This window comes from Bos mutus, chromosome 25, assembly GCF_027580195.1.
Source record: "Bos mutus isolate GX-2022 chromosome 25, NWIPB_WYAK_1.1, whole genome shotgun sequence".
Lineage (NCBI taxonomy): Eukaryota > Metazoa > Chordata > Mammalia > Artiodactyla > Bovidae > Bos > Bos mutus.
The window spans coordinates 3,207,533-3,220,480 of NC_091641.1; the positions used below are offsets into that span (position 1 = coordinate 3,207,533).

General features: G+C 54.5%; 1 pseudogene; it reads left to right on the plus strand.

The window, feature by feature from the left end:
- The first annotated feature begins 6,543 nt into the window (after window positions 1-6,543).
- On the plus strand, window positions 6,544-10,835 carry LOC102267258 (FUN14 domain-containing protein 2-like; annotated as a pseudogene).
- The last annotated feature ends 2,113 nt before the right edge of the window (window positions 10,836-12,948 follow it).

The window sequence follows — 12,948 nt, forward strand, 5'->3', positions numbered from 1 at the left end:
TGGGGTGCGACCCAGGCACACCGGGCACCCCCCCCCACCCCCGCCTCCAGGGAGGGCAGCACAGAGGCTAAGCCCTGGATCTGCCCTCCCTGGCTCTGCCTCCTGATCCCTCCTTTCTACGCTGTTTGACTTTGGGCACGGGACTGAACCTCTTTCTCCCTCAGTTTCCCCCTTTGGACAACAGGGAGGGAAATCTACCAAGGGATGCTGAAAGATGAAATGAGTGAATCTCTGCAAACCACACACCTTGCAGGTAGTAAGTTCTCTGTTCACATTGGCTCGTCCTGTAGTTCCCATTTTAGCCCTGAAATCAGGATGTGTCTTAGCATTCGATGACCTCTTTACTGGCAATAACAGCCAGACACTGGGAGCAGCCCAGGTGTCAGTCAACAGTGGAGTGCCCACACTAACCTCGGTACGCCCACACCCTGGGGAAGAGACTTGGTGATAAAAGGAACGAGTTACTGATCCATGAAGCAACTTGGATGAATCTCAGAGGCTTAACGCTAAAGATCAAAGGATATCAAAGGACATCAAAGGCATTATGTTGAATACAGACCGTATGTGAAGTTCTAGAACAGGCAAAACTAACCAGAAGAGTGGTTTTCCCTGGGGATGGGTTGGAGGTTGACTGGCATATGAAGGATCTTTCTGGGGTTCTATGTCTTGAAAGAATTGGGCTTATGTATGTGTATGTTCTTGTCAAATACCCATGAATGTTCGCTCAAGATTTATATTTCATTCTTTGTAGATTTTCTCCTAAAAAAGGGCCGTAAACACATATTCAGCTCTAGTTAATGATATGTACCTTAGTGTCTATTATGACTCCAAGCTACTTTGAAATGCACTCAAAAAAAAACAGATGGAGTGATGTGTGGATCGAGGCATAGATATGTGATGGGACCAAATGCTAGCCATAGATTCTGGGTGGTGTGTACATGCGTGTTCGCTGTACCATTCTCTGAATTCTGTATGCCTGAAAAAAGTTCATGATGCCACGCTGGCAAAATTAATTGCCAGCAATTTATCTTTCTGAGTGTTACCCAGAAGTGCACCTCACCTGGCTGGTGTCTTAGATTTGATGAAAATTGGTGTTGTCGACGAGAAGCTGGGTCTCAGCTGGGAACTGGGGGGAGATACCCTCAGTGACTTCTCTTCCTCCATTTCCACTTGCAGACATTCTTTATTTATTATTTATTTTTGGCTGTGTGGGGTCTTCATTGCTGTGCAAGGGCCTCCCTAACCCTAACCCCTAGTTGCGGCGAGCAGGGGCTGCCCTCTGGTGCGGTCCAAGGGCTTCGCGTGGAGCATGGGCTCTAGAGCGCCCAGGCTCAGTAGCTGTGGCAGCCGGGCTTCACGTGGCCTCACGGCACGTGGGAATCTTCCTGGATCAGGTGTCGAATCCGCGTCCCCTGCACTGGCAGGTGGACAGTTAACCACTGCACCACCAGGGAAGCCCTTGAAGACATGTGGATTCTGTCTTCCAGCGTCTCTGTTCTCTGCTCCCTCAGTTCCGCTGGGTGTCTCTGCCCTAAACGGCAGCTGGTCTCCTGTGAGCACCCCCGCTACATCCTCCTGGAGAGGGCCGCGTGCCCACGCCCCTGCTTAAAACCCGTTGCCTCTCCAGTGCCCAGAGGGTGTTGTCCAGACCTGTCACCCAGGCTACCTCTGCACACGCCCTTCCCTCTGCCTGGAAGGCACTTCCTCCCTTGGCTGCCCCCCGGTCCTCCCGGCTCACTTCCAGCCATGGATCAGCCTCAGCTGAGAGGCCTTCCCCCAGCCTTGGCGCCCGCCCACCCCCGAGGCAAAGCCGCTTCCTCTCTTCAGTCCCCGTCCCCCCCCAAGACCTCACCTGTGCTTTGGCTGTTGCTCTCCCCAGGCCTGCCTTCTCCATCCACCTGGTGCCTCAAGCTGGGAGGCTGGGGGACTGAAAGAGAAATTCCAGAGACCAGCAAGGGGTTTGCTGTGAGGTCGCTGTGGGTTTACAACCCGGCTCCACCCTTCCTGTCGGTCCTCAGCCTCCTGTCCAAGCCGCAGCCAGTCGACTGAAGGGGAATCACTGTCCGACTGTTGAAAGGATCCATGGGATGATGTATGTGAAGAGTCAGGCAGGTGACAGGTACTCAGATTTATCACTTGGGCATCAGACAAATGGTTTGCGATCGCCACACCAGACCGCACGCTCTAGACGGCCAGGACTGTGCCTGCTTTTAGCTCCCAGACCCTGCTAGGAACATCGTAGGAGCCCATTCATATCTACTGTTGGAGATGAACGTCACCAAGTGGGAGGGGCCTGCTGGGGGGGGCCCCAGGCAGAGACGGCCCCATGGCTGGGGGGGTGATCTGGGTGTGGGGAATGTCAGGGCTCCAAGGAAGGGGGAAGAAGCATGGGTGGTTAGGCAGGCTTTATCTCGCCCACCTGCTTCGCACTCTGCCCCTCCTAATCGCTGGGAACGTGCTGAGTGTGTGATCGACATCTGTTCAGTAGGGCAGGGGCTCCAGGCTTACATGGACTCGGCGGTGATTTTCAGTCTAGCCATGTGGCTTAAGTTGGCTGAGCCTGCTTCCTCACTTGTAAACTAGAGAGAGGATTCAGGGGAAACAGACTTTCCATAATCACATCACGTCCAGGCCGCCTTTGTTCCCTGGTCATTCCGCAAGGTGGGTGCTGCTACCCCGATTCTACACGTGGAGGTGCTGAGGCTGGAACGCTAGCCCCCGGCCTTGAGTCCCAGGGAGGCCACTTCAGAGCTTTCCAGGCACTATCTTGCCTGGCCCCGGGCGGGGGGTAGTGCTGGTGCCTGCTTTGGGGCTCGGGGGACTAGAGGAGGAGCAGCAGTGAGGGAGGGGACCTCTCGAGTGGGGCTGCGGCCAGGCGAGGCTGAGCGGCTGACCGTCTTGGTCCGTGAGCTGTCACCGTGGCTGGGCCCAGGTCCCATCTGGAGATAAGGTGTGTCGCCCAGTCCCAGGAGAGGTGAACCAGGCTTTGGTGACAAGGCCGGGCCGAGCCTGGGACCATAGAGATAGCGGGAGGTGGGACTTCCCAAGTGGTGCTAGTGATAAAGAGCCCGCCTGCCAACGCAGGAGACATAAGAGACGCCGGTTTGATCCCCAGGCCGGGAAGATCCCCTGCAGAAGGAAATGGCAACCCACTCCAGTATTCTTGCCTGGAGAATCCCATGGACAGAGGAGCCTGGAGTCCATGGAGTCGCACGGAGTTGGACACGACTGAAGCAACTTAGCACACACGTGCACTTGCGCGTGCGCACGCGCGCGCGCACGCACACACACACACACACACACACACACACACACACACACACATGCACGGGCTTGCACCAAAGGGTCAGCAGCAAGCAGGGCTGGGCTTCCCTTCGGGGCGGGGGTGGGGCAGACCTGGGCCCTTTGCCCGGAGGGCGGGGCCTGAGGCTTCTCCACCAGCCCTTGCTGCCCCCAGAGCCCACCTATCTTCTTTCTCACGTGCGGCCCAGCCCTGACTCCTGTGCAGAAGTCAGGCCCTCGGTTGCTATAACAACTGGATCCCGGTGGTAAAAATAGTAACTTATTTTTTATTCAACTTCTCTTGCTCTTGGAGGAAAAGAAAATCCATTTCTAGGCTCGTGTTTCGTTACAGGGGTCTTCTCTGGGGCCCTGCTGAGCCCACTGGCAAGACCTGCTTGAAGGTCGACCGTACTGGGGGCCGGGAGGAGGCAAGCGGACCTAGAGCCGAGGGAGGCCCAAGCCCCTCTCTCTGAGCAACTCCGCTGGGCCTCTGGGGTTGTGGTTAGCAGCGGACACCCTGAGCCCGGCCTGGCTGTTCCAGAAAGTGGGGGACTCTCACCTTGAAAAGCCAGCAGGGGCGTTTTTTTGTTTTGGAAATTGAGGTGGAGGGCATTGGAGGAGGAAGTCTGGCTGGTGCCTGAGGACAGGTGTGTCCTGCTGCAGCTGACGGTGAGGCTGGGGGCAGAGGTTGGGGGTCAGAGCAATGGCGATGGAGGTCGTCAGCGAAAAATAGCCATGATGTGCAGGGCTTGGCCTTACCTGCCTCAGTTTGACTTTGGGCTCCTGGAGGTCTAATAACTCCTTGGAACGGGAGGTTCTGTGTGGGCAGTGAGCTTGGAGTCTGCAGAGCGGGGCTCCTCAGGCTGTGTGACCTGGGGAGGGTCCCCTGGTCCCTTTCAGCCTCACTTTCTCTGCTGTATACAAGGGGAAGCGGCGCTGGCCACCACCACCGTGAGCCCCGCCCTTCTTAACCACGAGACCCCGTAAGAAACACATTTCCCATCCCAACGGGGACCCAGATGTGTACAAACAAAAGTTTTTTGAACGTGTGTGCAGGCTCAGTCCTGTCTGACTCTTTGCGACCCTATGGGTCATAGCCCGCCTTGATCCTCTGTACGTGAGATTTTCCTGGCAAGAATACAAGATCCTTCTCCAGGGGCATTTCCCAACTCAGGGATCGAACCTGTGTCTCCTGCTTTGGCAGATGGATTCTTTACCGCTGAGCCACCGGGTAAGGCCCTTCTTGAACGTGACCTGTTCCTATTGTGTCTCTTAAACTTTGCTTTCTTTTTAATTGCTGCCACCATCCTGAGGTTGACTCCATAATCATCTCGTGTCGTGTGGTCCCACGGAACCTTCCATGATGTTGGCAGTGGTCTGATATGGTAGCCCGTTGAAATACGACTGTAACCTGGGAACCGCATTTTCAATTTTATTTGATTTTCACTCAGTGTAAGATGTAAACAGCTGCATGAGGCTGGTGGCCGCTGTATTGGAAATCACAGCCTTAGCAGGTCCAGAGAGCAAGTCAAACCCATGGGGCTCCTTCCAGCCCAGCCCTCCTGGCCCCTCCTCACCAGCTGGACCCTCAGCCCTGCCAGACCCTGTGGCCCACACATCTGTCCCTTGGCCTTCATGCTTGGCATGCTTGGCTTCATCCCTTGGCACTCGTGCCAACCTTGACCTCAAGCTCACCTGGCCAAAACCCCATTCATGATCTCCGGGCTTCCTGTCACTCCCCCTCTGGTCTCCTCCAACTCCTTTCCCCGCCCCCCTCCCTGTGCTGTGCTGTGCTTAGTCGCTCAGTCGTATCCGACTCTTTGCGACCCCATGGACTGCAGCCCACCAGGCTCCTCTGTCCATGGGGATTTTCCAGACAAGAATACTGGAGTGGGTTGCCATGCCCTCCTCCAGGGGATCTTCCCAACCCAGGGACAGAACCCAGGTCTCCCACATGGCAGGCGGATTCTTTACCACCTGAGCCAACAGGGAAGCTAGGTGGCATCAATACCCACCCATCAGGGCCAGCCAGAAACCCCGGGGCCATCCCCCACTTCTAATCCTCCATCAGCAGGGTCTGGTGGGTTTGACCTCCTCAGCACTCCTGGATCCCTTCCCTTGTCCATCCCGCCCCGCCAGCCCCGCTGTGGCCTCTGAACGCATGTATCTGCAACCCTTCTGGTCCTTACCCATTCCAGGTGCGTGCTCAGCGTCTGGAACCCAGAAATGAATTTGATGGAATCCTTTGTCTTTCTCCTTCTTGTTCCAGCTACCTTGGGGCAGAGGACGTGGGTGGGATTATTCTGACTGTGTAGTAAGATCTCAAATAAAGCTGGTTATAAAAAGTAGCAAGGAGCTGGGGCTTGGGAAGGGAGGGGAGGAGGGAGAGGTGTGTGGGTAAGAAGGGATGGCCTGTCCTTCTATTTGGGGACTTGTCCTTCCCTGTCAGAGGCTGGCCTGCCCTCCAGCAGCCCCTCAGGGTGTCACCTCTTCCAGTAGGGGGTTTCACAGAGCCCATCACCCAAGCCAAGGGCCTCTAAAGGAGAAAGCTGCATTTTGTACAGACTCGGGGTGGAGGTGGGCAGATCCTGGGTACCTGGAATCTGGCGACCATATGTCCAGATGCTTGCACCCCTGTCTCGGGATCACGAGGGTCCCCAGAATCATAGCCTCTGGGAGTTGGGGGGGGTTCCCCAGAGACTGCGGCCATCCCCTTGGGGCCGTCGAGCCTCGAAGGGGCGTCAAGGCGGTGGGGGGTCGCGAGCTACAAGTACCCTCTGGGGCCAGGCTCCCCTGCAGGCTCCACATGCCTTGCAGCCCAGCCCCGGCCGGGGCGGGGGCTGGGGAACAGTAAGCCGAGGGCAGCGTGGCTCCGTCTAACAGGCCGTCTTCTGGCTGGAAGAACTACGGGAGGAGGGGGCCCGAGGAGTGAGGGGGAAGGGGCTGCATTCGGAAGCCCCCCGGGGCCCCTCACCCCTCTTCCAGGGCCCCCGCCCCACAGCTAGGCCGGGAGGGGGCCGCCCCGCGCGGGGAGGGGGCCGGGGCCGCGGGGACTCAGGCGATTGGCCCGGAGCCCCCCCGCCCCGCCCGCCACCATCTGCTCGGGATTTGGCGTCGGCGGCTCCCGGCTCAGCTCCAGCTCGGCTCCGCGCGCCCCCGGCCGCCCCCGCCCCGCGCCCGCCGACCTGCTGCTCCCGCCCCGCGGCCTCGCCGAGTTGCCGCGGTCGGAGCCCCCGGCTGGAGGCCGATGGAACCGCCGCGATGTTCGCCCCGCGGCTCCTGGATTTTCAGAAGACCAAGTACGCGAGGTGAGTGGCGGGGGCGCGCGGGCGCGGGGGCGCGGGTCCGGCTACCCGCACGGCCAGCGCGCCCCCCGCCGCCCCGAGAATTCGGGGTGACCAATGGACCCTGTCCCCGGGCCGGAAGAACCCGGACGCGAGACGTCGCGGTCTTTGTGAGCTCCGCGCCTTGGACTCGGGAGGCGCGCGGGTTCCCAGCGCCTCAGACACACTTAGCGGGGTGCCCTGGGGCCAGTCGCTTCACCTCTCGGAACCTCGATTTCCAGTTCTGCAAGGCGGGGATAACGAGCGTCCCCACCCCTGGGGCCCCCCCTCGATGGTTAAGTGAGCCGATCCCTTGAAAGCACTTTGCACGGGCTCAGTTGCTACCTGGAGCTTTTGTTAATGATAAAAGGCATTGGCCAGTATCACCCCTGTCCCCCCTGACCACACTGTCCCCGCACCACCCTGTCTCCCCAGACACCCCTGTCCCCCGATCACCCTGTCCTCCTTGACCACCCCTGTCCCCCCTGACCGGCCCTGTCCCCTCACCACCCCTGACCGTCCTCACAGCAAACGGGACGAATGGGTAAGTGCTCTTTTCAGGTGGGTGAACTGAGGCTCAGGGCCAGGACCTGTGCGTCTTGGCCTTTTCATAATATGAAATCCGTGGTCCCTCCTGAGCCTTGGTTTCCTCTTCTAAAGTGGTGATTTCAGATTGCTGAGTGGAAGCCAAGGTCCTGTGGCTCAGATTCCCAATTAAGGGGCGGGGGGAGGTGAGGGAATATTAAATGGCTCTAAGATTTTGGGAGGGTGGGCTTGCCTGCAAGCTGGATGGAAACCCTTTTCTAGGGTTGCCCTTTGGCTCGCAGGGGTCTCGGGGGAGGACAGGCCGCTCTGGGCGTGCAGCCCTGGTTTCTTCCTCCTGCCCCGGGAGAGCCTGATGTGGGAGAGGACACTCGGCCTGCCCTGCCCCCGCCCTCCCCCCACACCTCCTGCCTCGGGGGTAGAGGGGGCAGGCGGTGAGTTGAGCTGGGTGGGCGTCATTTTTGCTGTGGCACAACACGGCTCATTGTCTCCCAGCAGTTGTTGAGGACCCCTGGTCCCACGACGTCTCTGAGTTCCCGTCAGAGGGAGCATAGCTTGGCCCCAGAGGCCGGCCTGAGCAGGGCTGGGGGCAGGGACAGTGGGCCCTTTCCCCCCCGGTCTCATCTTGGTTTCCCCTGGAGGGAGACGTGTTGTGTCTCCTTCATAAAGTTGGGGAGTCCCGCTGGGAAGGGGATACTAGTGGGAATTCCTGTGGAGTTTCTCTTGGGACGAAGGTGGGAGGGGCTGGCTGCACAGATCTGTGAGGTCTCCTCCGGTGTGGACACTCGGACTTTCTTAGGCTTTTCTCAAGGGTCCGGTGTGCTCGTATGAGATGTAAGTTGGTGGAGCGTTCACTCAAAGGGAAGGGGGATGCCCAGAACTGGAGGCTACACATGCAGACAGTGGGGGAAGGAGCTCTGTCCCACACCCACTGTGTGATCTTGGGTAGGTGTCTCAACCTCTCTGGGCCTCTGCTGGTTAATCTGTAAGACAAGGGGGTTGGTGTAAATGATGGCTAGATTTAGGCACTGGGGCTGCCCTCTCTCTTACTGGAATAGAGCTCCAGCTGGGCTGAGGGCTGCACCGTGAGCTCTTTCATGCTGGGACTGATGACTCTTCTCCGGGTAATGAGCCCAGTGAGGAGACAGAGTGCATCGATTATTTCTGTTCTTTTCCTCCTGGTGTGGCCCTTTTTACCGTCCAGTCCACATATTAGGGCCATAATCAAGGCTTTGTGATTGAGTGAATTTAGAAGTATAACCGAGTTCTCTCCAGTAGAGATGTCGTACAAGTCACAGAGGTAGTTTTAAATTTCCTAGTGGTCATTCATTTTAATATGTAGCTTATGTCCCAACTCAGTGTCATAAAAAGAAACAGATGAAGTTAATTATGAGAATATATTTTAGTTAACTCTATCCAAAGGACGTTCAATATGTAATCAATATAAACAAATTATTCAAGTGCTCAGTAACTACACACAGGTGGCCATTGACTGCGATATTGAACAGGACAAGACCATCGTCCAGGGTGAGATATGGATGTTAGTCCATTCAGGCTGCCGTAATAAAGTACCACAGACTGGGTGCCTTATAAACAGCAGAAAATTATTCCTCACAGTTCTAGAGGTTGGAGGTGTGAGGTCATGGTGCCAGCATGGTCTGGGTCTGGTGAAGGCCCTCTTCCAAGTTTCAGACTACTGATCTCTTCATATGTTAGAAAGACACGGGGCCAGCTCTTTGGCCTCTTCAGATAAGGGCACTAATTCCATTCATGAAGGCTCCACCCTCATGATCTAATCATGTCTCAAGGGTTCTACCTCCAAATGCCATCACATGGGGGGTTGGATTTCAACATGTGAATTTTTTTTGGAGGCAGGAACACAAACATCCAGTTCTTAACAGTGCTTTTAGTTAAATGCTGTGTGACATTGCAAAAGATGCTTTCCCTCTCTGAGCCTCTGTTTCTCAGTGGCTGGTTGGGTCAGTTGATCTTTAAGGTTCTAACCTCAAGTCCTTGAATGACTTATCTACATCCAGAAACACACTTATTGCAGAGCTATAGGAATTAAAGACAGGACGCAGAGCTCGGTGAATTGACCAATGAAACAGAACAGAGAGCCCAGAAACAGATTCATGCATATAAAGGCATTTGGCTTTTGACAGAGGCAGTATTGCTGATCAGGCAGGGGTGGTTTAGTGAATCAATGGTACTGAGACAGTTAACCAGATGGAAACAAGAAAACTGGAGCCCTACCTCACACCTTACAGAAAAAGCATTTGTAGATGGATTACAGATTAACAAGTGGAGGATTTCCCTGGTGGCCCAAGCTGAGACTCTGCACTCCCAATGCAGGGGATGGGGGTTCCATTGCTGGTCAGGGAACTAGATCCCACATGCCAAAAACAAAAGTTTGGTGCCACAATGATGATCTGCTGCTGCTGATAAGTCGCTTCAGTTGTGCCCAACTCTGTGCGACCCCATAGATGGCAGCCTACCAGGCTCCTCTGTCCCTGGGATTCTCCAAGCAAGAACACTGGAGTGGGTTGCCATTTCCTTCTTCAATGCAGGAAAGTGAAAGTGAAGTCGCTCAGTCCTGTCTGACCTTTTGCGACCCCATGGACTGCAGCCTACCAGGCTCCTCCGTACAGGGGATTTTCCAGGCAAGAGTACTAGAATGGGGTGCCATCGCCTTCTCCGAATGACGATCTGGTACAGCCCCGCTCCCCCCTCCAAAAATATATGTAGGACTTGGCTGCGGGCGGAAGTGGAAGTGGAAGGAAGAGGAGTGCACGCCCCCGCCCTGCTGGGTCCTTTCTGTCTCCCGGTGGGAATGGAAACGTCTATCCCACGTGCCGCAAGCCAGCTCGAGCCTGCTCCACTGCGTGCCTTCCTTCTCGGAGTCGAGACAGGTGTCATCGTGAGATGAGCTCGCCGGAATGGCGGCAACCAGTCTACTGTGGGGAAAATTCTGAGTCCCTGGACCTCTCAGAACTTGCTAAAAAGCAGCCATGGTGGCAAATGCTGTTTGGGCAGAAAGCTGAACCTTAAGCCAAAAATGTAGAGTGTGGCAACCCAGCTGTTAATTGGCGATGTCATTTGGTGAAGGACAGGGAAGCCTGGTGTGCTGCAGTCCATGGGGTCGCAAAGAGTCTGACACAATTGAGTGACTGTACAACAACTGGATGGTGTGTGGTTTTCATATTCCAGAAGGTGGGAAAGTTGGCTGCGACGGCTTTGGGAGGTGGGTTTCTTCCTTTTCAGCTTGTGAACCATATTGGGTCCATCAGAGTGGACTGGCAGCAGGTAGAGAAGGACACGGGAGAAAGCCAAGGAGCAGCTGCAGATCCTCAAGAACAACGGGACACCTACACAGAAAGAGAGGAGAAAGAAAGTCACTTAGTTGTGTTGGACTCTTTGTGACCCCATAGACTGTAGCACCAGGCTCCTCTGTCCACGAAAATTTCCAGGCAAGAATACTGCAGTGGTTGCCATTTCCTTTGCCGGGGTATCTTCCCAACCCAGGGATAGAACCTAGGTCTCCCATATTGCGGGTGGACTTTACCGACTGAGCCACCAGGGAAGCCGCAGGTCAAGAGCAAAGCAGAGGAGCTGGTGTCGTTTGTGAAGAAGAGTGTTCTAGCGACTGGTGGATTTTTTGGAGCCTTTCTGCTTGGCAGGGCGTCCTAAAGAGGATGACTTCACTTCCATTTTTCCTGTTTTTTCACACCAGCAGCCTCTTGACTCCACCCTAGACTAGCACATCTCTCCTTCTCTTCTCCTGTGGCTTCCTACCTGCCACGGTGTATCTGAATGGCTTCCGTAGGCATCTGTTGGTTTACCTGGATAATGACCCTACTGTGAGCTTGACCACAGCTGGACAGACAGTACACATTACCTTTCTAGCACACTTCCCCTGGACTAGTCTGCAGGTCAGCAAGAATGTTCCTTTCTCCCCTACGGAAGACACTGACCAGAACATGGTGCAAGGCGGCCCTCTGTGGAGGATAAGTGGGCCCTCAAAGGCTGTCCCAAACTTGATTTGGAAGAGAAAGAACAAGCGTGTAAGATACCGTATCTTCTGCCTGGAAAGGAACTGAATGCACTTGCCTTTAAGCATGAAAAAACATTTACAAGTGAAAATTTTTTAAAAACATTGAACCTTTTGAAAACTTAAAACAGTACCTTTGGGCCGTCACGCTAGGGAGAGATTTCTGAGGGCGCAGAGATGTCCAAACTATAAAAGGTTGATAAACTCAACTACAGTAGAAAAGTTTAAGTGTTTATTCGCCAAAAACAAAAACAAAAAATGCCAAGAAAAGAAGAGAAGACAAGCCACACACTTGGAGGACTTATTAGCAGCACGTTTAACCAACAAGTAATTAATACCGGAATCAGGAATTCCATGGTGGTCCAGTGGTTCAAGGGCTTCCCTGGTGGCTCAGTGGTGAAGAATCCACCTGCCAATGCAGGAGACACAGGAGACTTGGGTTTGATCCTGGGTCAGAAAGGTCCCCTGGAGAAAGAAATGACAACACACTCCAATATTCATGCCTGGGAAATCCCGTGGACAGAGGAGCCTGGCGGGCCACTGTCCATGGGGTCGCAAAAGAGTCAAACACGTGTTAGCGACGAAAACCACCACCACCGCCAGTGGGTAGGACTACACGCTTTCACTGCTGTGGCCTGGGTGCAGTTCCTGTGTGGAGCTAAAATCCCACAAGCCACACAGCATGACCGAAAAAGTTTAATATCGAGAATCTATAAAGAACTGCAATAAGGAAAAGACAACCCAATACAAAATGGGAAAAGAGAGTCATTTCCGGAAGGGAGAACACAGATGAGCAGCAAGCGTGTGAAAAACTGCTCACTTGTGTTGATGATCAAGGAAATGCAAAGTAAGAGTCCTCGGGATGCCGTGCTCGTATTCAGTATGTTGAAAGTCTGACAAAACTATTATAATTGCTTTGGAAAACAGAAATTATTATGTGAACCTGGGCATGGCCATTCTCGTCTGGGTGTCTCCCCTAGAGAAACTCTGTGAGCGTGTGTACCGGGGAAGATGGCCCAGAAACTTCTCAGCAGCATTGTTCGTGGTAAGCAAGACCTGGAGGCAGCCCAGAGGTCCACGCTGATTGAACAGGGTGGCCTTGTACAGTGGAATAGTAATCCTGCGATGAAAACGAACTCCAGTTCTAAAGAGTGTATGGATAAATCGCACGGATGTGTTGAACGATAGCAAAACTTGGAAGAAAGCATGACTCCAATCATGTAACACTTGAAACCCTGCAAACCAGCTGTGTGGTTTAGGAATGCAGAGAAAGGCATGCAAAAAGTGAGAAAGTGATGATTACGAGGTCAGGTTGGTGGTCATCTGTAAGGGAGGGAAGGAAAGGTACACAGGGTGCTTCCGGGTCTTTGTAATTCTTTTTTAAAATATTTTCATTTATTTGTTTTTTGGCTGCGCTGGTCTTGGTTGCCGAGTAGGGGCTTCTTCCTAGTTGTGTATGACCTCTCATCGAGACGGCTTCTCTTGTTGCAGAGCATGGGTTCTAGGGCTCAGCAATTGTGCTGCGTGGGCTTGGTTGCTCCACAGCTTGTGAGATCTTCCCAGACCAGGGTTCGAACCCGTGACCTGTGCATCGGCAGGTGGATTCTTAACTGTTGGACCACCAGGGAAGTCCAGGGTCTTGAGAATAAAAATAAATTTGGTTCTATGTGTCCTGGAAGGCAGCAAGGTCTCACATTTCCTGGGCGAGCCCCATGAGGCCCGGGAGACTGCCGGGAGGCTGGGGAGTGAAGT